Raw genomic sequence first — 25,982 nt, forward strand, 5'->3', positions numbered from 1 at the left:
TAAATACTCTGAGGCTTTATGTCTGTGATTCATGCAGCTGCCACCCAAGAGAAGGGAAATGCCTGGCATTAGAGCTTCTCCCACAGAACAAGATCTGGGGAGGGTTGTGCAGAGACTTTCTTCCCAGAGAAATCGACATAACACAAAGAATATTTTAATTAAAATAATAGAGACTGAAGAGGAAAAGAAGTTAAAGCAACTTGAACATTCATAAGTACAAAACTCAGCAAAAAAAATACAGTTTCTATGATAATTTAAAGAACTAAAAAATGTAGCTTCAAAATATGAAAGAAGGGTCAGGAGAGGAGGTAATACATTTTTCCTAATATATCTTTTCTATTTCTCTTGTCATACACATCATACCTTATTTTTTTGTAGAAAAGCATCAAATATAAATCCATTTTTTAAAAAAGATTTTATTTATTCATGAGAGACACACAGAGAGAGGCAGAGAAGTAGGCAGAGGGAGAAGCAGGCTCCTCACAGGGAGCCCGATGTGAACTCAATCCCTGGACTCAGAATCATGCCCTGAGCCAAAGGCAGATGCTCAACTGCTGAGCTAGGCATCCCAAATATAAACCCATTTAAGGCAAAATAATAAATAATAAATAAAATAATGGCTTCACCCTCTACAATAAAGAAGACAATTTTCCTTTCACGGTATTTTAAAATATTATTTAGGTCATTGTCTCTGGGGTCAGATGCATTCTGGAATACAGATTGAGACCCATGGCCATATTAACAGAGCTTGTGGAAAGTGGTACTCTGATATCAGATGGAGGAGGGCCAAGGTGTTCAGCCCAGCTTCGTACAGGTACCTCTGCTGGTCTTAAAGATGTTGTTCTTAGAGATGGCTTCAGAAAGGTATATGAATATGGCTGCACATGCCTAAGAAAGGCCTATATTGAAAGAGAAGTGGGAAGTCCCCCATAGGAGGGGTCGCTGGGAGTCAGTGGGCTTTTACAGACACCATGAGGCACCAGATACATGGCATCCCTCAGAGATGATGTTCAGCAGTTGTTCTAGGTTCTTTCCTGGCTCTAGCCTTACTTCTGTCTTTGGGTATCTTCCTGTCTTTTCCTCTCTTACTTCCTCTCTTCTGTATCCCTTCTTCCTACCCCCTCCAACCATACTCCATTTCCCTGCTTCTGTTTTTATCCTGCAGCCAAGGGTGACCAATGACAAATAAGAGAGATTACAATTTCCACCTAAGTTCCTGACAAAGAATTGCCAACATAAGCCTGTGGATCAGGGCTGAAGTTCTGGGTAGAAACTTGAGAATCACCAACGTTCCCAATGAAAGACTCTTTCATAAGAAAACATGTGGCTTTGGTGCAGGTACGTTTTAAGCCAAATTATAGAAAGGGCACAGTCCCAAGCTTCAAAATTCTCAGTGCATTATGTAGGCAACTTGATTAACAGGACTATCAAATGTCTCTCAGAGAGAATGCTTTGAATGTTTTACCTTTTAAAAAAAAAAAAGAAAAACACTTCCAAGTTGACATGTAAAAATTAACTACATTTTTCAACAAGATATTGGAGCTTGTTAAATTGTCATTCATTCCATGGGTATTCATTAGATATCTCCACATCTGACAGACACCATATTAGACTTTGAAATACAAAGATGTACAAGACACATTTCCTTCCCTTAAGGAGCCTCATGACTAATTTGTTTTGTGCTACATCATAAATGTGCCTGGTATGCTTGTCTAGCTCTTCTTCCTTCTTTGGGATTTTCTTCAGGTAGGGGTGAGTACACATCTTGGTTTGCTCAGGACAGTCCCGATTTGTGCGCACAGCCGGAATTCTTGCTAACTCTACCCTTTGCTCTCCAGAAAGCCTCAGTTTGGTTGATAGGATGATATAGTAATCCTAACCATAAGCCCTGATGAATGAGTAGGCCTAAGAAGACATGTTTTTATCTGGTGACCGGCTCTTCCATCCACATCTGGTTAAACCAGTAGTGAACATCTGTCTGAAGTAAAGCCAATCAGATTCCCTCTCTTGAAAATTTGCACTGAGACTCAGAGGTTGAGCCAGATGGAGTTGAGCAATGGAGCTGAGGTAAGGCAGAGTGGCCAGCCACCAGATCTATGACAACAACCCAGAGCCATATCTGCAACGTATCCTTGTGAGGGAAAAGGAATCAAGAGCTTTGGACAGAAGCCATGTAATGGGGAGTGAAATCCAAATTCCTTACCATTAATGGGTCAGACACTGCAACTGGGCTTGGGAAGGAGCATAGCTTCTACTACTCTCCATCCCTTCTCCCAGTAGGTGTCAGAGGGCAACCAGGTGTGGAATGAAACTGCCCAGTTCAGCAGGTGCCATGAGCCCTCCAAGCCATCCTCCTCCCTTTTTCGTCCGAGGGGACTTCTGCTTTCTGAAGTCACAGGATGAGACCTCAAGAGAATCACTTGTAACTTTTCATGTAGACCCCTGAAAGTAAGTTCAGCAAGTAGAAGAAGTTGGAAATTTTATTCCCTGGTTGTGACACTGAGTCACCAGTTGTGAGAACCCAAACCAGGGCTACCAAAGAGGCAGAAAAATCCCTGGACAGAGATTGAACAGTGTGCCACCAGGCAGAGACAAGGGCTCCCTCTATAGTTCCTAAGAATTGTGGAAAATGGATCATGTACATGTCATAAACCTCAGATTTGGGGTTAGGAAGGACAAATGGGATTTAGGGCCATGGTCTTGACAGAGACCAAAGTTTTGGAGCATCAGAGAAGTGGGTGAATCCATTGGCTAGAAGATAAGTGAAACAGGTGGCCTAGCCTCCCAAGATTCCACATATGCCAAGGGGAGCACCTCTAAATTGAGCTCCTCATCCATAAGGCTGTTGGAATTGCTACCGGATCCTTCTGAGTTCACAGATACTGAGCCAAATCAGCAATTATGACCGAGCAAGGTGAAGTCTGGAGGAGCCTGAAAGCTCACTACAGGCAACCACTTAAGAAGATACATACCTTCCATCCCTCTGCTCTCTACCCCAACACAAGAATGGAGAAGAGGTTGGAGGCATGTGTGGGAGCTGACTGTGTCTCATTCGCCAGCCCCAGCCAGACTCCCCTGTAGGCTACCCTGGAATCAGGAATGTGGAAAGAGAAGATTGTCCTCTGATACAGAGTTGAGGCTTGAAATTGGCAGCACTGACTCTCACAGACCTGAAGCGAGGCTGCTCTGATAATCAAGGTGATGGAAAGTTTGGCTACTGCTCAGCAGGTGGCAGATATTCCATAAAGGAAACTATCTCATGCTTATCTTCTAATGACTTGAGATTCTTCATTAAACCAGTTTATGGAAATAATGTTAGAGCCTCCCTCAAACTCAGCAGTAGCTTTCCCTGGCATACCTGGTACCTTAGCATGCTCAGCTTCCACCAAGCAACTTCACTTTCCCTGCTACCTGACGTGACTATGGCTGCCAAAGTCCAATGAAAATGAATCGAAGAAGGCTATGATGTGGGCAAATTGGATACACACCTTTTTTTTAATATGTTGCGATGAATGCCCTTGAAAAGTATGTCATGGTTCATGGACCAAAATCTGTTAGACTCCAAGCCTAAGATGTAACACTAGATTTAATATAATGTCTTGAATTAAGCTGGTACACTTAAGAATGGCATCAGAGGGGATCCCTGGGTGGCTCAGTGGTTTAGCGCCCACCTTTGGCCCAGGGTGTGATCTTGGGGTCCTGGGATCGAGTCCCCCATCAGGCTCCCTTCATGGTGCCTGCTTCTCCCTCTGCCTATGTCTCTGCTTTCTCTCTCTCTCTCTCTCTCTCTCTCTCTCTCTCTCTCTCAAAATCTTAAAAAAGAATGGCATCAGAGTCAGGCCATTGAATATTGCAACAAATGTTGCCATAATTCACCCTCTATTAATCCTCTTTCTTGTCATAACAGTGAAAGGACACCAGAAGGATGTGTGGATGAGGACTTTAGGCATTTGGATTTGTGGAGGAGACACCCAGCACTGGGTGGGAGCTAGTGAGAGCCTTTACTTAGAACCTACTCTCGTGGGAACTCATGTTCCTAGAAGATAATGCAGATAAGAAGATAGCTGCCTAATTATGACTTTCCAGGCCTTTCCAGACTTCCTGAAACTGACTTCCTTGATTGTAGTAAATCTCTTTCTACTTGAATCTGGAATGAAGTATACCAATAGTTGTGCCCACATAAAGGAGAATAATTATTATAGCAATTCTCAGGACAGGACATGAGAGCAAACTTAGAAGTGGTTTTAGGGTATTTCTTTCTCCTGCTTTCATGAAGAATTTAGACACTCATTTATCTAGGACATGTATTCATAACTGGGGAAATATTGCTGCCAAGGGGGGCAAAAACTGATTGTGGGTGGAATTAGATATTATAATCATTTATGGCCCTCCAAAGCTCAACCTTTCCCATCAATATAAACAGATACACAAAATATCTTTAGTATCCAAATTTTGTGTGGGCATGGAAACAATTAGGAAAAAAGTGTATAAAAAGCCTCCCTGGGGGAGATAGAATGAAAAAAAAATTGAGAAACGCCAATCCAGGAAAGAAAAATAGAATATGGAGCCCTTTCCATCTAAAATGCTTGGCAACATTTTTCCACTCTCACTAGACATATATAAATTCCTCACCAGATGATTCAGATGAGAGAATTAAATTTATCAGTGGCCTTTGCTTCTAAACAGACATTTGCTTTGGATTATCTGGCCTCCCTAGGGTTCTTAGGCACAGGGAGAGCCCCCACACACCAGATTTTGCCGGTTTCTTCTAGGTAGCTTAAATATTATATGGACTTTAGGCTAAAGGAATCCTTTCCAAGCTTCATCTCTCTCAGATGCATTTTCCCAGCCTATGAGCAATGTTAGAGGTCTATGGGTATTTTTATAACTGTGCACTAGATTAATGTGACAAGATCTGGGATTTGTTGAAGACAATTTATTCCACACCACCAAAAATGTAGAATCAATTCCTAGAATACAACAAGGCAAAGTAAGTGGATATGAGTTTATGTGCATGAGGACTGCATTCCTACAATAGCTGGATGCATTCTCCCCTCATTCTTTGTATGTTTATGGGCAAAGTTAGCCAGAATTAATCAGTTATATTGTTCTCCAAAGAAACGTCTGGCCAGGGGCACCTGGGTGGCTCAGTTGGTTAAACATCTAACTTAGGCTCTCATCATGGTCTCAGGGTTTTGGGATTGAGCCCCACATTGGGCTCCCCACTCGGTGGGGAGTCTGCTTGTCCCTCTGCCACTCCCCCAACTCGTGCTCTCTCTCTTTCTCTCAGATGAATAAATAAAATCTTCTTTTTAAAAAAGAAGTTACTGAAAGAAAGAAAGAAAGAAAGAAAGAAAGAAACAAATTACTGGCCAACTGAAGGCTAGTACCTCGCTGGGCCCCAAGGCAGCAAGCTTGGCACAATGCATATATCTCCTCACTCAGTCTGATGTATCCACAGTACTATCTTCTTTGGCATGCTGGCTGCCCTGTGATACTTGCCAGCATCATGGCCTGTGATCTTTGCCTGGATTAGTGTCCTCTAAAGCCAGTCTTGTCAACCTCTCTAGCAGGTAAGAAAGTGCAGTGGAGCTCGGAGAAAGAATGGTTTGGGTGAGACTCAAAGATACTCCAAGTGATTTGCATTAATATTCTTATCATTTGTACCTTCCAGGGATACAAAGCTGTTTCAATAGTCAGAAAATAATCATTGTAATTCATTATATTAACCAGTCTAAAGAAAAAAAAATCACATGATCATATCAATTGATTCAGGAAAAGCATTTAACAAAATTCAACATCTATTCATGATAAAATGCTCAGAAAAATAGGAACTTACCCAAATTAATAAAGAACATCTTCAAAAACCCTGCAGTTAATATTATACTTAATAATAAAAGACTGACTGCTTTCCCCCAATAGTGGGAACAAGGCAAGGATGCCCTTTCTTACCCCTCTTATTCAACTGGTGCTAGAAGTACTAGCCACTGCAATAAGGGAAGAAAATGAAATTAAAGTCATGCAGATTAAAAGAGAAGTAATAAAACTGTCCTTATTTTCCCATGACATGATTGTTCATGTAGAGAATGCTCAGGAATCTAAAAACAAATTCTTCTAGAATTAATGATTGATTTCAATAAGGTTACAGGATACATTAACTTACAAAAATCAATATTTCTATTTATCAGCAATGATTAAATGGACATCAAAACAAAAAAATACAATACAATTTATAAACACTCACTTTAAATGAAATACTTTGCTGTAAACCTAACAAAACATGTCCAGGATTTGAATACTAAAAAACACAGAATACTAATTAAAGAAATCAAAGTTGATCTAAATAAATGGAGAAACATACCATGTGCATGTGTTAAAAGACAGTCAAGTAAACGTGATTCTTCCCAAATTGATACTTAAGTTTAACTTAATCCCTATTAAATCCTGGGACAGTTTTTTAAAGGTATAGATAAAATTAGTCTGTAATTTATCTGAAATCATTTCTTGGCCTTCTGGTCAAGATCAAGTGTAAAATTTATTGAGAAAGACAAAGAAGCTAGAATAGCTAAAACAATTTTAAAAAAATAAATAAGGAGGAATCAGTCTTTTTGATGTAAAGACTTATCTTATTGCACAATAACCCAGACTGTGTAGTATCGGTGGAATGATAGGCACATACATCAATGGTAGATAAGAGGAAAACCATAGATAGACCCACACAAATATATGATTTTTGACAAAGGTGCAAAGGCAATTCAATGAAATAAGGGTAGATTTTTTAACAAATGGTGCAAGAATAATTGGACATCTGTAGCCCTGCCAAAAAAAAAGAAACTTGACCTAACCCTCATACTTTATTTTTTAAAATCTCAAATGGAAAATGGACTTAAATGTAAAAAATAAAATTATAAAACTTTTCAAAAATTAAATCTAGAAGTAAACCATCAGGATCTAGGACTAGGGAAAGAATTTTTAGACATGACACCAAAGGCATGACTCATAAAAGGAAAAATGATAAATTGAACTTTATTAAATTCAAAACTTGCACTCAACAAAAGACCCTATTAAATGGATAAAAAGAGAAACTACAGACAAGGAAAAATATTTGCAAACTCTGTATGTGACAAAAGCTTAGTATCTGGAATATATAAAGAACTCCCAAAACTCAACAGTGAAAAAAATCCAATTAAAACACATACAAAAAACATGAAGAGACATCTCACCAATGAAGATATACAAATGGCAGATAAATACGTGAAAAGTTGTTCAACAATCATTAGCCATGAGGGAAATGTGAATTAAGAGAACAAGATATTACTAAAAGTATATCAGAATGGCTAAAGAAAAAACTGTGGCAACACCGAGTGCTAGAGAGGATGTGGAGAATCTAGATCACTTTTCCATTGCAGGTGGGAATGTAAAATGGTGCAGCCATGAGTTTGGCCATTTCTTTAAAAACTAAACATGTGACTTCTATACCATCCATTAGTTACACACTTGGGAACTTACCCCAGAGAAAGAAAAACTTATGGTCACACAAAAAAACTGTCCATGAATGTTTATAGGAACTTTATTCAAAATAGCCCCAAACTGAAAATAACCCTTATATCCTTCAATGAGTGATTAAATTGTGGATTATACTTATACCATGGAACTTATTCATCAATAAAGAACAACAAATTGTTGATCCATGCAGCAACCTGGATGAATCTCTAATGAATTATGTCTGGTGAAAAGATCCAAAGCAAAAAGGCTATGTACTGTGTAATTTGATTTGTACAACATTCCTGCAATGTCCATCAGTGGTTGCTAGGGGTTAAGGAGGAGTTACAGGTGAAAAGAAAGTGGATGTAGCCATGAAAGGGAACATGAGGGATCCTGTGGTGTTGAAAACGTATCAGTATCAATATACCAGTTGTGATATTGGACTATAGTTTTGCAAATTGTTACCACAGGAGGAAACTGGGTAAAAGGCACAAGGACTCTCTCTGTATTATTTCTTACAACTGCCTGTGAACCTACAATTACCTCAAAATATGATGTTTAATTAAAAAGAGGAGTTATGGGATGCCTGGGTGGTTCTGTTGGTTGAGTGCCTGACTCTTAACTTTGGCTCAGATTATGACCTTGGGGTCTTAAGATTGAACCCCACATGGGGTTCCACTCTCATCAAGGAGTCTGCTTAAATATTCTCTCTCTCCCTCTCCTTCTGCACCTCACCCACCTCCCACTCACATGTACTCTCTCTATTTCAAAATAAAGAAGGAGTTATATGGTGAAAAGTAAACGTTCCATCTATCATTGTCTCCTGATCATCATCCAAACTCTTTCCAAGGGCAATTTTCCCATTTATCTGTTTAGAAAATTCTATAAAGATACAAGATCAGGCAAGAATACATATATATAATATTTAATACGGTAAGTAATATTAATATATAATATAATATAATATATGTTATATACAGTATTTCACCATAGTTTTAACCTTTATTATGAGTTAAATATCTTCTCATAGAAGGGTGATTGTAGTCCTTATCCTGTGAACTGTTATTACCTTTAGCCTGTTTTTCTCTTTGAGTAACTCTTTTTTTTCTCCAGTAGCAATTTTTAGGGAGTTTATTATATTGAGGGAATTAGCTTTTCATGACATGAGTGGCAATTATGGATTTTTTCAGTTTATCTTTAATTATTTGACTTTTGTGGGACTATTTTTAAATTTTAAAATTTTAATTTGTCAAATTCATTAATCTTCCTTTGTGTAGCTTATACATTTTATGCCCCACTTAAAATGGCCATTCCTCCTCCAAAATTATTTTGTAAATTTGCCACCTTTCTTTGAATTGTTTTGTGATTTTATTTTTCATCAGGGACCCAGGTTCCTTCTGCCCTCCTCTAGCAGCACCTTTATCATGTGAGCATTGGTCTTTTGGGTCACAGCATGGGTGTGAGCTTTAAGGCATATCAAGTTCACATTCTGAGAAGCAGGCAGGGGGAAAGGAAAAGAAACAAATGAACAGAAAAGTCAGGCTAGTGAGTTTGTTCCTTAGAAAAAGCTACCCAGGAAGTTCCAGGGACCAACTTCTGCTTACTCTCATTGGCCAGAACTGAGTCAGATGGAAAACTAGAAACTCCTAGTTTCACAGGAGTCTGGTGACAAGAATTTAGCTAGGTTCCTTGAGATCCTCCTCCCCAAGAGTTGGGGTTCTGGGGCACCTAGATGGCTCAGTGACTCAGTCGTTTAAGCATATACCTTCGGCTCAGGTCATGATACCAGGGTCTTGGGATTGAGCCCCACATGGAGCACCCTACTCAGCGGAAGGCCTGCTTCTCCCTCTCCCTCTGCCTGCTGTTCTCCTTGCTTGTGCTCTCTCTCTCTGTCTGTCAAATAAAGTCTTTAAAAAAAAAAGATTTGGGGTTTCGTTAGTAAAAAAGAAGGTAACAGCAATATTAGGCAGGAAGCCATCAGAGCTGCCCCCAGCCTCCTTGCATGACACACAGGTGTATTTCCTCTCTCGTCTCCACATGTGTGTGTTGGCACTGCTTGCCTGACTTCTAGCACCTACTGGAACCAACAAGTAGTCTGATGCCAGTCTGTCTTCATTTCCTTTATAAAAACTATCTTTTCTTCCAGAAGCTTTAAAGCTTTTCTCTTTATTTTTTAAAATTCTGAAATCTCCCCTACCCCTAGTTGGGATCCTTTTGGACATTCTTTTGAGACTTCATGGGCCCCTTCCAATCTGGAGATTCCTATAATTCTTCAGCCTAGGGGAAGTTCATCACTCCCTTTTTTTAAAAAAAATTGTTTTCTTCTCTCCTTTGTCCCTGTTTTCTCCTAAAATTCTTATTCAACATATACTTGATCTCACAGATTTTTTCTATGTCCCCTAACTCACCTATCACATTTTCCATCCCTTTATCTTGTTGCCTTACATTATGAGCTGTTTATAGGTTGCTTCTAGATCAATTTATAGAAGTTCACAGATCAGTCATAAATTCCAGACATCTACTTTGGTCTTTAGTCTTCTTTATTCTATTGTTGATATGATGGTTTTATTTTTAAAATTACCATTTTTTAATTTCCTGAAATTCTTTCCTGTCCTTTAAATGTTCCTTTTTATGAAAGATTTTATTTATTTTAGAGACAGAGAGAAAGAGAAAGTGAACAGGAGGGAGAGGGAGAGAGACTCTGAAGCAGACTCTATGCTCAGCACAGAACCCAACCTGGGGCTTGATCCTAAGACCATGAGATCATCACTTGAGCCCAAACCAAGAGTCTGACACCTAACCTACTGAGCTACCCAGGTGCCCCTAAATACTTCTTTCTTGCAGTAGCCTGCTCTTGGCTTCTGAATGCATTATCTTCTTCAAACTCTGCAAATACTAATTATACTTCTTAAAAATGTCACGTCCATTCTCTGAATTATGGCTGCTCTCTCTTTTCACTCGATTCTTCTCTTTTATGGAATCAGCTTTTCTTCAGTGTTGGATGATCCTTGCTTATAGAGTTCCTCTGCTTTTGTTCAGAACTGTGTGCCTAATGGGTCTCTTCCATGAAGAGGACAGACCACTTGTTTTGTTTATGTGGACAGAGCATGGGCTTCCCCACAGAGGAAGGAGCAGGCTGGAGAACCCAGAGGGGCAAAATAAAGGGGGCTTTGGTTTAGGGATATTGCCTTTCAGTATATTTTACTCCTGGATGGAGTTGCTTTTTTGTTTCTCTAAGAATCTAATGTAGATGATGGCTACAGTTACCAGATGACTTATTTTAATATGGCCTCATACTCAAACCCACACCTGGATCCTTCCCAGCAGAATGCCTATTGTCTTAAGGGATCAACTCTCAGGTTTTATTCTGGGGGCAAAAGTTGCCATCCGACCTAAGGCGTTGTAGGAGGGGGCGAGGTCTCATTGCCTCAAGTGTTCAGAATACAGTTTAAAAATAATAAATACCCTGATGATGACTAAAAGTTCCTAAACAGAATCTGAGAGCCTAGTAAAATGACTGATGCTTATAATTAGAACCATCATGATTCATTGCTTACAGTTTATATTATGTTGAGAATTTTTTGTTTAAGAAGTTAGAATAGTGTGTATTTTCTTTAAGAAAATTTTGTGATCTCAGTTAAAATATATAACTTTGAAGGGGTGAGCTTTATTTATTTGGAAAATGTACTAACAATAATGTAAGATAAATAAGGCATTAATCTGACTACAGATGTGTGTTTGAATGTGTGTGTGTGTGTGTGTGCGTGTGTGTACATGAAAGAACTATAGTTAACTGGGCTTCACTTAGCTTGTTCAATAGTCAAACCTATTTTTCAATTACCTGTTAGGTGCTCAGCTCTGAGCTAAGTGCTGTGAGTAATTCCTAAGAAAGAGGAAAGGGGAACAGAGGCCCCAAGCCATATGCTTTTCATAATCTGGTAGCACATTCGTTATTCTGAGTTATGTTTACATTTCTATTAGGAACTTCTTAACTTGAATAAGATTCTTTGTCTTAATGAGATATTTGAGACATGTACATACACTTGAGAAATAAATGTATAATTTGTTTTAAACTAAGGAATCATCACTATTCCAAATATATGATTCTAACTATCACTAGAAATGTACAAAAAAAAAAACTAAAAAAAAAAAAAGAAATGTATGCATGACCCTAATTAATTAAATGTCCAATTACTGGTCCCTTGTTTAACACCATTATCCTAAATAAAACTTCTGTAACATAGAAACATATGTATAGCATAAATTACTATATGTCTTCATTGTGAACAGACTTTTGTGTGTGTGTGTGTGTGTGTGTGTGTCTATGTGTATATGTTTGTATATATGTGTGTGAGTGCATAAGTATGTATGTATATTTTTTTTACAAAGAGGCTCGATGTAATTCCCTGATTAGGTAAATCATATGACCATAAGGAATACGTAGATTTATAAAAATTCATGAGGATTTATTCATAGATTTTATTATTTAAGCTTTTGTCCCATCTTAAGAACTGATATTCCCCTAATACTTTTATCACTAATTTTACTTTCATTTATTTTGCCCAATCTATATTTATTAATAGTATTGAAAACCAAAAATCATTATTAATATTATTGAAGAAAAAATGTTTATGTCCCATAAAAATGTGTTTTTAAAAGTTTATAACCTTTGGCTTCTAAAGCAACTAACAAACTCTTATAAACTGACACTAATTGGAGCGTGTCATCTGTCCCTATAGAGACATCAGCAATGAAGGATTCAAAAAAGATTTCTGCCTTCATCTTCGAAAGCTGGTGAGGTAAAGAAAATATCAATGAGTGTTAGACACCTTTACACAGGTAGAGGTGATAGGTAGAGAGTCTCAAGAGAGAGACAGGCACAGGAGCCAGAAGCAGCAGAGCCATTTCCACCCCGGGGCCTAGAGAAGGGGAGGAGAGAAGTGAGGAAAGGTTATCAAAGCCAGAAAGGAGATCCCTTGCTTGGGTTTATACAGGCATCAGTCTCTGGCATCAGAGAGCAGGGTGAGATAGACACAGAGGGACAGACCAGACCACCAACACATTAGAAGTGTGTGTGTGTGCGTGTGTGTGTGCGTGTGTGTGTGTGTACAAGGGGATGTGTATAGGTGGGGAAGAGGCATACACACTTATAAACCTATCAGAGATGATCTTCCAAGACTGAGGCTTAGTTTGGTACAAAATGCAAAGCAGGTAAACAAAGGGAACTCTGTTGGGTCAATAAAGATCTCAAAGATTGTAAATGTCTTACAGATAAGGAATACAATGCAGGAATCTTCAAAACTTAGAGGTGGACAGGACCTTACAAATCTTCCAGTTCTTCTCTTTTCCAGGTGGTGATGAGGCCCAGAATGATGAATTGGCATTTGTGGGTCTGTGCTAAGTAGAGGCCATCCTAGAGTAGGACCTACGCCTCCCGGCTCCCTAACTTTCCTTCTTTCCATCCCATATAGCTACCATTCTTCTCTAAATTCTGTTGCCTGTCCAGTGCAGAGGATTCCATGAAACGTAGATAGTTGTATCTATCTACATAGATACATAGATATTAAAATACACCCAGTCTGTATGCTCCTGCTTTCCCGGGGCAGCCTCTGGCTTTATTCTCTACCAATTTTGAACTAGGTTAGGGTATTTTGTATGTAGCCCTACCAAGTCAATCCAGAGCATCACTGAGAATGCAGATTTTACTGGAAAATAGAGAGGAGGCAATAAAAATCCTCATTCAACCTCTATGATCTGCCCCCAAAGTTACAGTTAAGCTCTATATTCCTCCTTTTCTCCTGACCCTCCCAGATCTACTTCTGTTTCCCTTTCTTTCACCTCTTCCCCCCACCTCTCTCTCTCTCTCTTTCTCTCTCTCTTTCTCAGCCTCAGTCTCCCTCTCACACACACATCTGCCCACACACCTGCCCCAACTCACTTTTTCAGTATTTTTCAAACTGCGGGTTGGTTATAAACCAAGAGTGGGTTGTGAAATCAATTTAGTGGGTGAGACCTAATATTTTTTTGAAATGAAATAAAAATTTTAAAAAGTGAAATAAAAAGTGTGTGTGGAGGAAGGAATTGTAGTGTACAGTGCATTTCCTATTATGAGTCGGAGTGAGAAAAGTTTAGAAAATGTTGTCCTTCATCATGTTGCCATCAGTACGTGAAAGTCCATTATTCTGAGAATGATAGCATGGGGCTCAGTTTACTAAAGATCCTCTAGTTTCTAGGATTCACTCTCTATAGGAGACCTGGGGGAGGCAGAAATGACAAATAACAAATATTTTCCCATCACGTAGGTAATGAGCCTATCAGTTAGTGAGCAGCAACTGAATTTTTGGGGTTATTGTTGAGAGGGATGTGGAGAGGTTTTCTATCCCTGGAGTAAGGGGTGAGATTGAAGAGCTGTCCTTCAGGATGAGTATATAGGGAGAAGGTGGTCAAGGCTGGTCAGAGTGAGAGGGGGCACCTGAGGAGCATCCCAGAAGGAGGACCAAGCCACGCAGCTGGAAACCTCTTGGATATGGAATAAGAGCTCAGATTGTTGTTCAATTCAGGGAAGGGCCACCCCCATCAGGCTGGAGGTTCCATGGATATCCAGGAGTAAAACTTGGGTTACATGATCTTTGCCTTCTTTACATTTTTAATGCATATTGACCTCTGGTTCAGACTCTTTCACTTCGGAAAAAAGATTCTATGATGACGGGAGAAGGCAGAGAAGATGGTTGTAAATGTGGAGGAATCCACCCAAAGCCTGAGGCACTGACATGGTAAGTAAGGAGTTGGCTGGGGTCCCTCAGGAAGGCATTCTTTGTGTCACCTGTATGTGTTCTCAGGCCTTTTAAATAACAGAGTTGTGCTTTCTTTTTTTTTTATATTTTATTTATTTATTCATGAGAGATACAGAGAGAGAGAGAGCCAGAGACACAGGCAGAGGGAGAAGCAGGCTCCCTGCAGGGAGCCTGACATGGGACTCGATCCCAGGACCCTGGGATCATGACCTGAGCCAAAGACAGATGCTCAACCACTGAGCCACCCAGGTGCCCCCCAAGTTCTGCTTCCTTAATGTCCAAATTGTTAAAGCATGAGTCCATGCCTGTATATTTGTTGGACACAAACCACCTCCAAATCCTCAGTTGCTTCTGAGAGTCTGGCAGTTGGCTGCGCTCTGAACAAACCCTCAAGTTTTATCTTCTCATCTTGCTTCTGGCTCAGTGCAGAACACTCTGAGATGTGTTTTCTGCTATCTCATCTGGGTATCTGCTGTTGACGACCCAACTGCACCAACAGGATGGGGCGCTGCTCACCTCAAGTTCATGGGAACGTGGAACTGTGTTCTTGGTCTTTACTAGCATTACTAAAAACCCAGATGTACCTTCTTGAACCTGTAAGGCTTCATAGCTGCTGCCCTGCATCCTGGCTGCCTAGAAATGAGCCACCTCTCTACATGGTCATTGCCACTAGCTCCTTCCATTGTCTCAGGGACAGCTGACTTCCACCACTGGAATGAATCCGGTGTATCTATGTCTTAGCATCTGGGGCCAGTGAATGCCTAGCTTCCAAAAGAAACAAGAAAACCTTACTTCCAGTCCAAAGTCAATCCCTCATGTCTTCCACAATTCTAACTTTTTTCCAGTAAGAGTGTCAGTTCTTTGGGAAGATTCCACTTATACACACCAAAATGGATAATAACAAAATAGTCCTATATTGGTGCATTTCACGAAGTCTCAGTTATCCTGTCTTATCCATTGTCACCTTGAGGAAACTTTCTAGAGATGGTCATTCCTTACTCACTGAATGGTTGAAGTTACCTGCAAAATGACTTTACTAGGAACCATTCCCTCTGCATTCCTCCTCATTCCATTCCCCTTTGTACCCTTCCAATGTCTTCTTTTACTTTGAAAACTATGAATATCGTTCCTCTTCTCTATTCTACTTGGTCCACAGGCCCACTGAGTCTTGTTGATATAGACTAATTCAACACATATATTTTTGGCCATTTATTGTGTCCCAGTTACTGCTGCCAGACTACACAGTTTGCTCCTTCAGCAGAGAGAATTCATAAACTCATCTCGCCATTGTACCCTGCATTCAATGGCCCATGTCTGGAAGCTGCCCAAAGGGAAACAAACATGGAGGAAGATCAGAGTCTCTATGCCTGTGAGGGCTGCTAAAGATTTGCCTTCATTCCAAATGGCAAGAATAAAATCCATCTGGGCAGAGCGTCTTAAGAAGCTACGGTAAGCCAGAAGTAGTATATTCATGTAGATTTTATGGGATTCCAAAGTGAAACCATGAATGAGTGTTTATTTTTAATCCCCCTCACAGGGGTCATTTTAATTAAAGTCTTAAGTTAAAGGGAGTTGGTGAGTTTATCAGCCTAACATCTGACCTAATGTATCTTCTGTTTCTTTGCAGGGCCATGAAATTCTTCATGCTCTGGGAGTTTTGTTTTCCTGTACCCTTTGACATAGAGCTTTCATTGAGAAGGGGAAAATGAAGAAAGAAGTGGTGGCTCCAAGTACCATGAATAGCCCCACCCTAGGGGGAGCAGCTCATGAACAGGAGAAGGGCCCTGCGTGAGTCAAGGAGCTGCCATTTTGCTGACAAGAGGCTTACTGTAAAGCATGGAGGTAAAGGGAATTTCAAGGGAGGGAGAATGAATTGCCAGAAAGCTGTCCTTTCCAAGAGCATCCTCTTTGCTAGTTTGCCTTGTTTAAAATTCGATCCTGGACCAGCGACTGCCCAGTCCAAGGTTTTCCCACCCTGTCCATCAGTGAAGAGAGACTTGAAAAATCACCTAGGGGAGAAAGGTTGTTAGGAATAATGAGAAAGCATTGGGACAAGTTTGGTCCAAACTTCACGATTTCTTAGTTTCATGCCGAATTCAAACCTTTTGGGGCTCAGTTCTTTTTTCTCTTGGCAAACCACAACATCCTTTTTCTAAGAAAGGAGCTTTAAGAAAGACTTCTTGGCCATCAAATAGCTGTTAGAAAACAACATTTTGATGAGTTAAGTGTAAATGAATCAGAAACATGTGGATTAGATTTACCTCAAAGTCCATGTGGGTTTGCAGGGAAAGGAGGAAAAAGCTTAGGCAGAGTCACACTTGGTGTTTTGCTGGAGCTTATATGAGTGAAAAATAGGTTTGAGGGGTCATCAGCTGCCAACACTAGGAGGCTGTGGTTGGTCCCATGTGTACTGTTGTCATTGTTGCTATTATTATTATTGATTGTGTAAATGGGCATTTATTTTGCAGTGTTTCATTTTCTTTTGTATGCTTGCTGCTCAGACCCTGACTATGAAGTGAACTGCCCAGCATGCAGAAGGGTCATTGGCAAGGCTGGGCTTGGGACACAGAGCTCATCCTTGCTTTATCACTGGACGCTGCTTTATCCCTCCAAACATATGAGAAGAGAATGTATAAAGGAAGTCCTTACAGTGTTTAAAACGGGATTTGTTTAGATATTATGGGAGGCTTTTCAAGGTGAAAACTACCTACTTTCCAAGGCTCAAGCAGCCTAGTGGCTTCCCAAAGTAGCATGGAAGTAGAAGGAAATTTCCAGGGAGAAGATGTACGTTGATGGAAAGATTAAGTAATACAGAAATGGTTATACTAAATGGTCTTTAATATTCCTTCCATTCTCCCTTATCCATTCAGCACCAAATCTTTAAATCTTCCTGCATCTATACTCTGAGTCCTTTCCCTCTTTCTTTTTTTTTAAAAGATTTTATTTATTTATTCATGAGAGACAGAGAGAGAGAGAGAGAGAGAGAGAGAGAGAGAGACAGAGAGACAGAGAGGCAGAGACACAGGCAGAGGGAGAAGCAGGCTCCATGCAGGGAGCCTGACGTGGGACTCGATCCCGGGTCTCCAAGGATCATACCCTGAGCCGAAGGTGGCTCTAAACCACTGAGCCACCTGGACTGTCCCCTTTTTTCTCTTTCAATGGGGAAAGTGTTCTTCACTCTATCAAAGGCCAATTAAACCCTCTACTTATGCTCTAGACCTGCATTATCCAATATGGTAGCCATCAGATGCAAGTTGACTACTGAGTGTTTGAAATGCATCTAGTCTGGATTGAAATGTGCTCTAAGTATAAAATACTTAGTATAAAAAAGGAATGTAAAATATCTTATTAATAATTGCATGTTGAAATGATATTTTGAATATGTTGTAGGAAATGAAATACATTATTGAAATTAATTTTACTTCTTTCCCTTTTACTCTTTCTAACGTGGCTACCAGGAAATTGAAAATTACATATGAAGCTTCCATTATGCCATAGACTCAACAGTCCCCAGGGACTTAGGGACATCACTCTTCTAAAAATCTCATTTCTCAGGCACCTGAAGAAATGGCTCAGTGGTTGAGCGTCTGCCTTTAGATCAGGTCATGATCCCAGGGTCCTGGGATTGAGTTCCGTATTAGACTCCCTGCGGGGAATCTGCTTCTCTCTCTGCCTATATCTCTGCCTCTCTCTCTGTGTCTCTCATGAATAAACAAATAAAATCTTTAAATAAGTTTCTCTCCTATATCTTCTCTTCTATATTTTCAACTTTTCCCCCTTGTCTGGATCCTTCTGTTAGCTTCCCACTTGTATAAATGGCTCTCCTTTGATACTAAAACCCTCCTTTGATACTACCACCCTGTCTCATTTACCTTTGTAGTCAAGCTGCTTCTTCTTCTTCTTCTTCTTCTTTTAGATTATTTTTATGTGTTTGACAGAGAGAGAGAGAGAGAGAGAGAGAAGGAGACAGAGAGAGAGAAAGCACACAAGCAGGGGAGTGGCAGGCAGAGGGAGAGGGAGAAGCAAGCTCCCTGATGAGCAGGGAGCCCGATACAGGATTTGATCTTAGGACCCTGGGATCATGACCTGACTGAAGACAGATGCTTAACTAGTCAGTTAAGCAGCCACCCAGGCACCCTCACAGTTGAGCTTCTTAAAAGCATCGTCTGTATGATCTGCCTGCACTTCCTCATCAACCAACCTTAATCTGTCTTCTCTCACCACCAACCCAAATTTGCTATTGCTAAAGCCACAAATGGCCTCCACAATGCAAAATTCAAAGGGCACATCTTTCCTGATCATCTCTGCAATGTTTGACATAATTGGTTACTCCTTGATCCTCAGGACTCTCTTTCTTGCCTTTTCCTAGATGCCTGCATTCCCTATTCTCTCTGGCCATTCCCATTTGCTCAGTCCCTTTTGTTGTACTTAGATCTTTCATACTGTCTCCAAATGCTGGAGTGCCTCAGGCTTTTATCTGTCCTTTTCACATTGTATATTCTTTCCCTAGACGACTTGCTCCATTTTCATGATTTTAAATACTACTCATGCTGACCTCCTCCAGTCTCAAGGCTTCTACTGCAGCTCTGGAAATACCCCGACCTCTCTTCTGCACTCCAACCACACATCTGAGGGCCTATCCGATTCTTTATTTAGGCATCTCTCATGCATCTCAAACTTATCATGTCCAAAAAAGAACTTAAAGGCATCCCTTCCAACTTTTGTTCTTGGGCAGTCTTTTCCTCCTCAGTAAGACATTACTACTCACTCAAGTTCCCATGTCAGAAATGTGGGAGCTATCTTCAATCCCTACTGCCTCCTCCACATACAAATATCATCAAGTATTCTCAATTATACCTCAGAGAATATTTCTCAAACCCAACAGCTTCTCTCCATACGCCTGGTCCAAGGGGCACAGCCTTTCTCCTAGATTACCACAATTGTCTCTGAGCTGGTTTCAGCAGGTAGTGTTAGAGCCAGAGCTTGAACCTAAGGCCATACTGTTGTTCCACACCACTCATACTCCTTCCTTCTACTCTCTTCCTTTATCTTTTTCCTACTGTTGGGAAGTGGGGGAGCTAGAGTTCAAAGTCTCTGGATTTTTAGATTGGAAGAGCAAAGAAGGCCTCTTTGCAGAAATGATATTTAAGCTACCACCAGAATGATGAGAAGGAACCAGCCATAGGGAGATCAGAAGAAACAGCGTTCTAGGCACAGAAAAGAGCAAGTGCAAAGCCCTGAGGTGGGAATGTGCTTGGTGTATTTGAGGAACAGAGAGCAGGCCAAGAAACTTGGAGTAGGTGGAGAGAAGAGTGTGAGCCTGCCTTGAGGGTCAATGGCTACTGTGTGACAAGTGGAAGGAAAGGGAGCCAGGTGGAAGCCTCAACAAGTGTTGAGAGCCTCTTTGCTAAGTCAGTGGCTTGAGCTAAGTTCTGCGAATAAAGATGAAGAGAAGTGGATTTATTTGAGATGTGCTTTGGAGGCAGAACCAACAGGACTAGCCAGTGGGTTGAAAGCAAGAGAAAAGCAGGACTCCTTTTCTGAGATGGTGACTACTCAAGAATTTGGAGTTGGGCCAGATAAGCTATGAGTATGCTAGTCTGAAGTTCAGAAAAGAAGTCAGAAATATATTTTAAAGTCATTGATGTGTAGATGGCATCTAAGGTCACAGGGGCAGATGAGAATTTCTAGAGAAGGTGGATCAATAAAAATGAGAAGACGGCTCATTACTGATGAGTAAGTAGGAGAAGAGGAACCAACAAAGGGGGATGAGAAGGAAGGGCTACAGGGGCAGGAGAAAACCAGGGGAGTGTGGGCTTCACAGAATCTAGGAGGAAACTGTTTCGAGAAGGTGGGAACAATCCCCTGTTATCAGATGCCACTACAAAGGTGACAAAGATGAACTCACAAGGGTCTGTTAAATCTGACTCGATGGAAGGTTGATGGTAACTGACAAGAAACATTTGAGTAGAGATGGAGGGGGATGCTCTTAAATCCTTTTAAGAAATTTGTGTTTAAGGAATAGCCAAGAAATGGTGGCCAAGAAGGCACTTTTTGCGGATGAGAGATGGTAAAGCCTGTTTGCTCGCTGGTAGGAATGGTCCAGAGGAGACAGATAAACAAGGCGGGAGAGTAAGACCCCTGTCTGACCTCCTCTAAAACCAGTGCTTTTAACACCTATTAACAGAGTGACAGTCCCCATGGTCATCGCCTTCTTGAGATCAGTTTGGAGGGCCTGCATTGACTGCTTCTGGTCAGATGAGCCTCTTTGTGTCTCTCCTCGCCTGGACATCCGGGTGCCCGCTGGTGACAAGTATCGGCCAGAGACACCGAAGACTGAGCGAGGACGCTTTGGTCTGAGAGAGCCTATTCCGGGAAGGGGCTGAGAACCTGCAACTTTCCCTTTGAACACAGTATAAATGCTACTGTAGACCTCAGAGGTTAATTCATTACAACAAAGCAATTAAATTTAGGGGCTGTTTGGAAGATAAAAAGCAGCGAGTAATAACCAGTTTGGAAAACTCAGCTGTGATGGATTTCTATAATTTCCTGCAACTTCACAGAGCCACAACTGGTGACCCGAGGCGGGACGGTGTGACTGCCCGGTGGTGTCAGAAACGCGAGGGGGAGATTATTTTTATTAAACAAGTTACTTCTGAAGCGTTGGCCTCTCTGGCTTCCCCTTTCTCTCTCATGAAGGTCATTTGCCAGCTGGTAATGCCTTTAACCCTTAAACATACAGTCAGCCTTGTTTAGTCGGGAGGATCATTTTACAAAGGGAAGTGATCTAAACTGCTTCTCCTCCTAGCTAGTATTCTCGGTTTGGAATTTGGACTGCCTCCCCTCTGTTGGTAACGCACCTACGTTGATTTGACCGCTTTGCTTGCCCACCTGCCTCTGGCGGATTTTGTATAAATTATCGAGAAAGAAGACACTTGGCTTGTCCGCTTCTTCGTTACAGGGCTTCATCCATGAGAGAGAAGAACACAGTGCTCTCCTGGCAGGGCTGGAGCTGGGATAAGAATCCGAGATTTGAATTATTTTTTGGCTCTGTTCTCTGCACCTCTTTCTATCTTACTAAGCATGTAGCCGGCCTGAGCTGTTCATTCCACAGACGTTTCTGGGCACCCACTTTGCGCACGACACCGTGCTGGGCCCCATGGCGCAGATCAAGGTATAATCACATGGCCTCTGCCCTCTGGGAACCTGTCCCTGCTCTGTTTCGGGGTGGGGGGGAGTACAATGAGGTTGCTGACACAGTTGTTTTAGGAGATTGTTTTCTCGGAGCCAAATTGCCCTGTCTCATTAATGACAGGCTCAATTTCCATCAGGTTCCTTGCTGGGTCTTGCAGGGCGTCCAAGAGGGAGCTTCCTTCCAGCGCAAATTGTAATTCTCTGCAGATATGTGTTGGCATCCACTGCTCAGGAACATAATGGAGTTAATTTTAAGAAAAAGCAAACACAAATATTACAGCGATCAGGAGAGCGGCCACAACCATCTGAGCCATTCCTTCCTTCAATGGAGGAATTAGCTCGTTAAGTAATTTGCACTGCCTCTGTTTCCACGAAGGATTTAAGGAGACGATTTGTCCGGTTCAGAGGAATAACGGTTTCAGGTTTGCAGTCAGGAGACTGAGTTCGAGCCCCAGTTCTGATTAGTTGCCCCCCTTTTAGCCTGTGGGGCCCAGATGTCATTAAATCATTTGTTCCACCGACTTCTCAGGGCTGGTGGGAGGACGAAATGAGATAGTAATACACATGAAAGGACTTTGTTAAGGAATAAAGCGCTATGCACATGTTAGTTATTATTTCAGAAACCAAAGTTAAGAAGAGATAAAAATCTTAATCGGGCAGGAATTTTTCTACAGAGCTAGTTGGCAGGTCTTCTCTTTCTCATTTCTTCTCTGTTTGCATCTCAGAGAATTAGCAACCAGATAGGAAGGAAATGCCATTATTAGAATATAGGCTGTCTGGGTGGCAGGGAGGTTTTAGCTGAGGCATTTTTAGCGGTGTGGTTTCCAGGACTCTGATTTGCATACCTGCAACTGTCTAGCCTGCTGGTGACAAAAATATCCCCAAGTGACATATATTATGTGTCTGTTTGCCAGGGTAGCTTTGATTTTTACCTTGAAGCTCATTCTTTTGGGTGGAGCCATTGACTCCAAAGAGATGGTTCAGAATAGCGCTCAGTCCAAAGGTCTATAGAGAGTGTCTGGAGGACCACACGTGGCCTTTGCCACCACCAGCTACGTTATCCTCCCTGAGAGGCATCAGCCTGCATCTGATAGGACCTGGCAAATGGCTCCTTAGGCTGTATTTTGTATTTTGTGAAATCCATGTTAGATGTATCTTATTTGAAAATTAAAATATGTATATGTGCACCCACACATATACACATCCATTTATCTATTGTTCCTTTTTAATCTCTGATCTCTTTTTTGTTTGTTTGTTTATTCACCAATTGGTGTTGACCAATTGTTTGCTCACCAATTGGTTGTTCATCAATGTTCTGTAAAAACGTGTTTCCCAAAGAGTGGGAACCGTAAAGGTTCACTTTTATGAGAATAACTTGGGGTGTTAATTGAAAATGCCGGTACCCATCTTTGAGACATAACAAATAAGACTATCTGAAGGCGGGACCTCAGAATCTGCATCTTCAACAGGCTTCCCTGGAACATATCAACCACACTCAAGTTCGAACCTTTTCTGTAAATATTGTCCACATGGGTTTGGTAGTTTTACCACCATTTCTCTTGGGTTAAAAGTTCCTGGACTAGCACTCTTGACTTCATTTACAGCAGCTGGATCAACTCTTATTAGCTCTACATTCATCTTCAGCTTTGGTAGAGCCTTAACCAATTTTGATTTTATTCTTCTTGGCCTAAAGATCATTCTTCTTTCCAGACAGAACAAAACCAAAGCAGGAGTCAGGAAGCTCGGCTTTCATTATACCATCCTTCAAATATCCAGCATTGAAACCAGCCACTAGACCTCTCTGTGTAGTTAGTCCATGCCTGCCACCAAAAGGTCTCTTGTGACTCTTGGATTGTCCCTTGCATCACTCACCATGGATCAGGGTGACTATTCGGGTTTATTCAGAAGTCTCCCAGATTCAGCACTCAAAGTTCCATGTCCTGGGAAGCCAGAACAGCTAGTTACCGTATCAGAACACTGACCTCCCTGACTCTCTTCTTCCAGCTTGGTCTAACTTGTACATTTCATGTCATACAAAAGTTTGATTTGCTGTTCATCTTTGTCCCTATCTCTTGAATACACTTCTGAGAGTATCCTCTGCAAGAATACTGGTTTATTTCTATTGCATTGCTTTTATTTTTTAAAACAAGTAGTCGCTTGACTACTGTCCAGTGAAGGGATGTTTGGGCTTCCATGTAAACCTCTTGCATGTGGAATCAGAGCTGCCCCAGGAACTGGCTGTGCTTTAGCCTCCTGCCTTTTTGCATTGAGTGGCACATCAGCTGGCTTGCTTTCCTTATCTATTAAGTAGGGTCATCCTCTCAGTGATCTTTTGTGTCATCCTTTTGGTCAAAGATAGAATCTGTATGGTTTAGGATTCATCTGAAAATAAGAACCCAAGTGTCCAGCCAACTAGTAACTAAAGTGGAGTTTAGCAAGCCACCAAGTGCTCACAAGGACACTCAAATATCTCTAAGGTGATCCCATGCCTTCTGTTAATACCCCCTCCCTGTACTGCTTACTTTACCCTCTGATGTGGGTGGTTCTAATGTTATTTTGGGAGGGGGCTGAAACCACAAGAAGACTGTGTTATATGGAGTTAAAAGAGGGGATTTCTTGAGATCTGAATTAGTCATAGTCAGATTGCAGACATTTGCAACAGACTTAAGACAGTACACTGTTTCCCCTGTGATTCCTTGTCTTCAAATGGATAATAAAATTCTCAAACATTATTTCATGCCAGACCAACTTTTAATTTTCTTTAGTTACACTAGGCCCCCTCACTTTTAAAAAGAGGTACATGAATCAGTACCCTGTACTGATTTATTCGTTTTATTTTATATTTGAAAATAAATAACCCCCTCCAAATAAACCATTTGGCCTCCTTGAAGCATTTCCCTCTTTTCTTCCACTTGAGATCAATAGAGAATTTTCCATCACAGTAATAACTGCCTCCCCATTTCTTTTTAAGATCTTCCCACCCCCATGAGATAGGTTTCCTGCCCGACCCACAAGGCCATGAAATAATACCTTCAAGTTCTAGTGTTGGCCAGACACTCTGCTCTTGGCATGTCCCATCTACATCTGGGTGGCATCCTCCACACGCTGCAGCTGACCACAACCTCCCCCACCCTTCATCCTGGCCTGGTCCTCTCACACACGTGTTCTCCAGTAATCTTTCAGCAGCAGGCTTCTGAATTCTAAGAGAGCTATCTCCTTGACTTATGTTACGCAGCCTCCCTTTCTACAAAAGAATCCTCTTCTTTTGAATTCCAGTTTGAAGACTCATTCCACTGAGACTTGGGGACACCTGAGACAGAAGAGTCCCTATCATCTTAACTTCTGTTCCTTTCTGCATCAAACAAAAGTCCATCTCAGTTTGTAAGTGCAGTCTCCCCTTTCTCTTCCAGCTACAAGGACACCTTTAAATTCCACCTGGAAATGTTTAAGAAAACTAAGAACACTAAAAGCCTTCCACAGTGATTAGAATAAATCCTCGGATTAACCTATCGGGGTGGAACCAAAGAGAGAAAGGCGCTGCTTTTCAAAGTTATAGTCATGCTACTTCCTAGAAGGAAGACAGACCTTCTATTAGGAATGGAGCTGCTCTTTTTTTTTTTTTCAAGAAAACATTTTAATGAGGCTTTGATTACACACCATGTTTTATTTATATGAATGCATTTGAATTAAAGACAGACATAAAATAACTTTGCATAGTTTTTATGAAAATTTCAGTTTCCTTTGGATTAGCCCAAGGGCTCACCATTGGGGAAGGGGAGGAGGTGGCAAGCAGAAGCTTGGCAAAGAAATGTAGTAAGAGAGGAACTCTGATTTGTGAAAGACAAGAAGGCATGTCATGGCCATTCAAGCCCTCTTGAAGGGCTTAGACAATCAACTTCATTAATACTGGTATCTACTATCCAATTATATTCAACAATTTCCAGCTTTAATGGTATCCTGTCTTCTGTTGTAATCCTCCTATGTTAGCTCCAAACTGTCAAAGTCTGTTCCACACAAGACAAGTGTTGGGTTTGTTTTGGGTAACAGAAGGAGGCTGATCTACACTTGGGAACAGTGGTGTAGATAAGAACACAGATTGAAATCAGAGATGATTAGGGGAAAACTGGGAACAGGGGTTTAGGGCCGATGGGTATAGGAAAGTTCCAATAACTTCCTTATAGAAGTCCTGAGAAATACTTGAAAGTTGCTGAATTCCCCACAGTGATAGAGGATAGAGGCCTGGATTATTTTATGTGAATATTAGACAGGAGTTTGTAGAAGGTTGTAGACCTTGGATCACTTGGGTTGTATTATTTATGAGAAATCTTCTTTCTTGAAAGCAGACAATCTAAAATCTTCAGGGAAGACAGCAAAGACTCTCATAAGCACTATTGCTTGGACTCCAATCCACTGAAGATTTAATTTGCATAATAATTTTCTCATGTTTTGCTACTTTCCTCTGACATAATCACAGATACATAGTAATGTTCATGATTCATGGACAACTCC

The 25,982-nt window shown here is 41.0% G+C and overlaps 1 long non-coding RNA gene across 4 annotated transcripts in view; it reads left to right on the plus strand.

Moving 5' to 3' along the window:
- LOC129512515 (uncharacterized) overlaps positions 1–25,238 on the plus strand; it is a 44,954-nt gene extending 19,716 nt beyond the window's left edge. Inside the window, exons 1-4 of one of the 4 annotated variants that reach the window (XR_008665043.1) lie at positions 11,624–15,728; positions 15,907–16,121; positions 20,467–21,453; positions 24,884–25,238. This is a non-coding gene — a long non-coding RNA (uncharacterized LOC129512515). Of the gene's footprint in view, positions 1–11,623; positions 15,729–15,906; positions 16,122–20,466 lie in introns of those variants that run through there. The other 3 variants (XR_008665042.1, XR_008665041.1, XR_008665044.1) reach the window with 3 other exon arrangements.
- The last annotated feature ends 744 nt before the right edge of the window (positions 25,239–25,982 follow it).

The sequence above is a fragment of the Nyctereutes procyonoides genome, unplaced genomic scaffold, assembly GCF_905146905.1.
Source record: "Nyctereutes procyonoides isolate TBG_1078 unplaced genomic scaffold, NYPRO_anot_genome, whole genome shotgun sequence".
NCBI classification, from domain to species: Eukaryota; Metazoa; Chordata; class Mammalia; order Carnivora; family Canidae; genus Nyctereutes; species Nyctereutes procyonoides.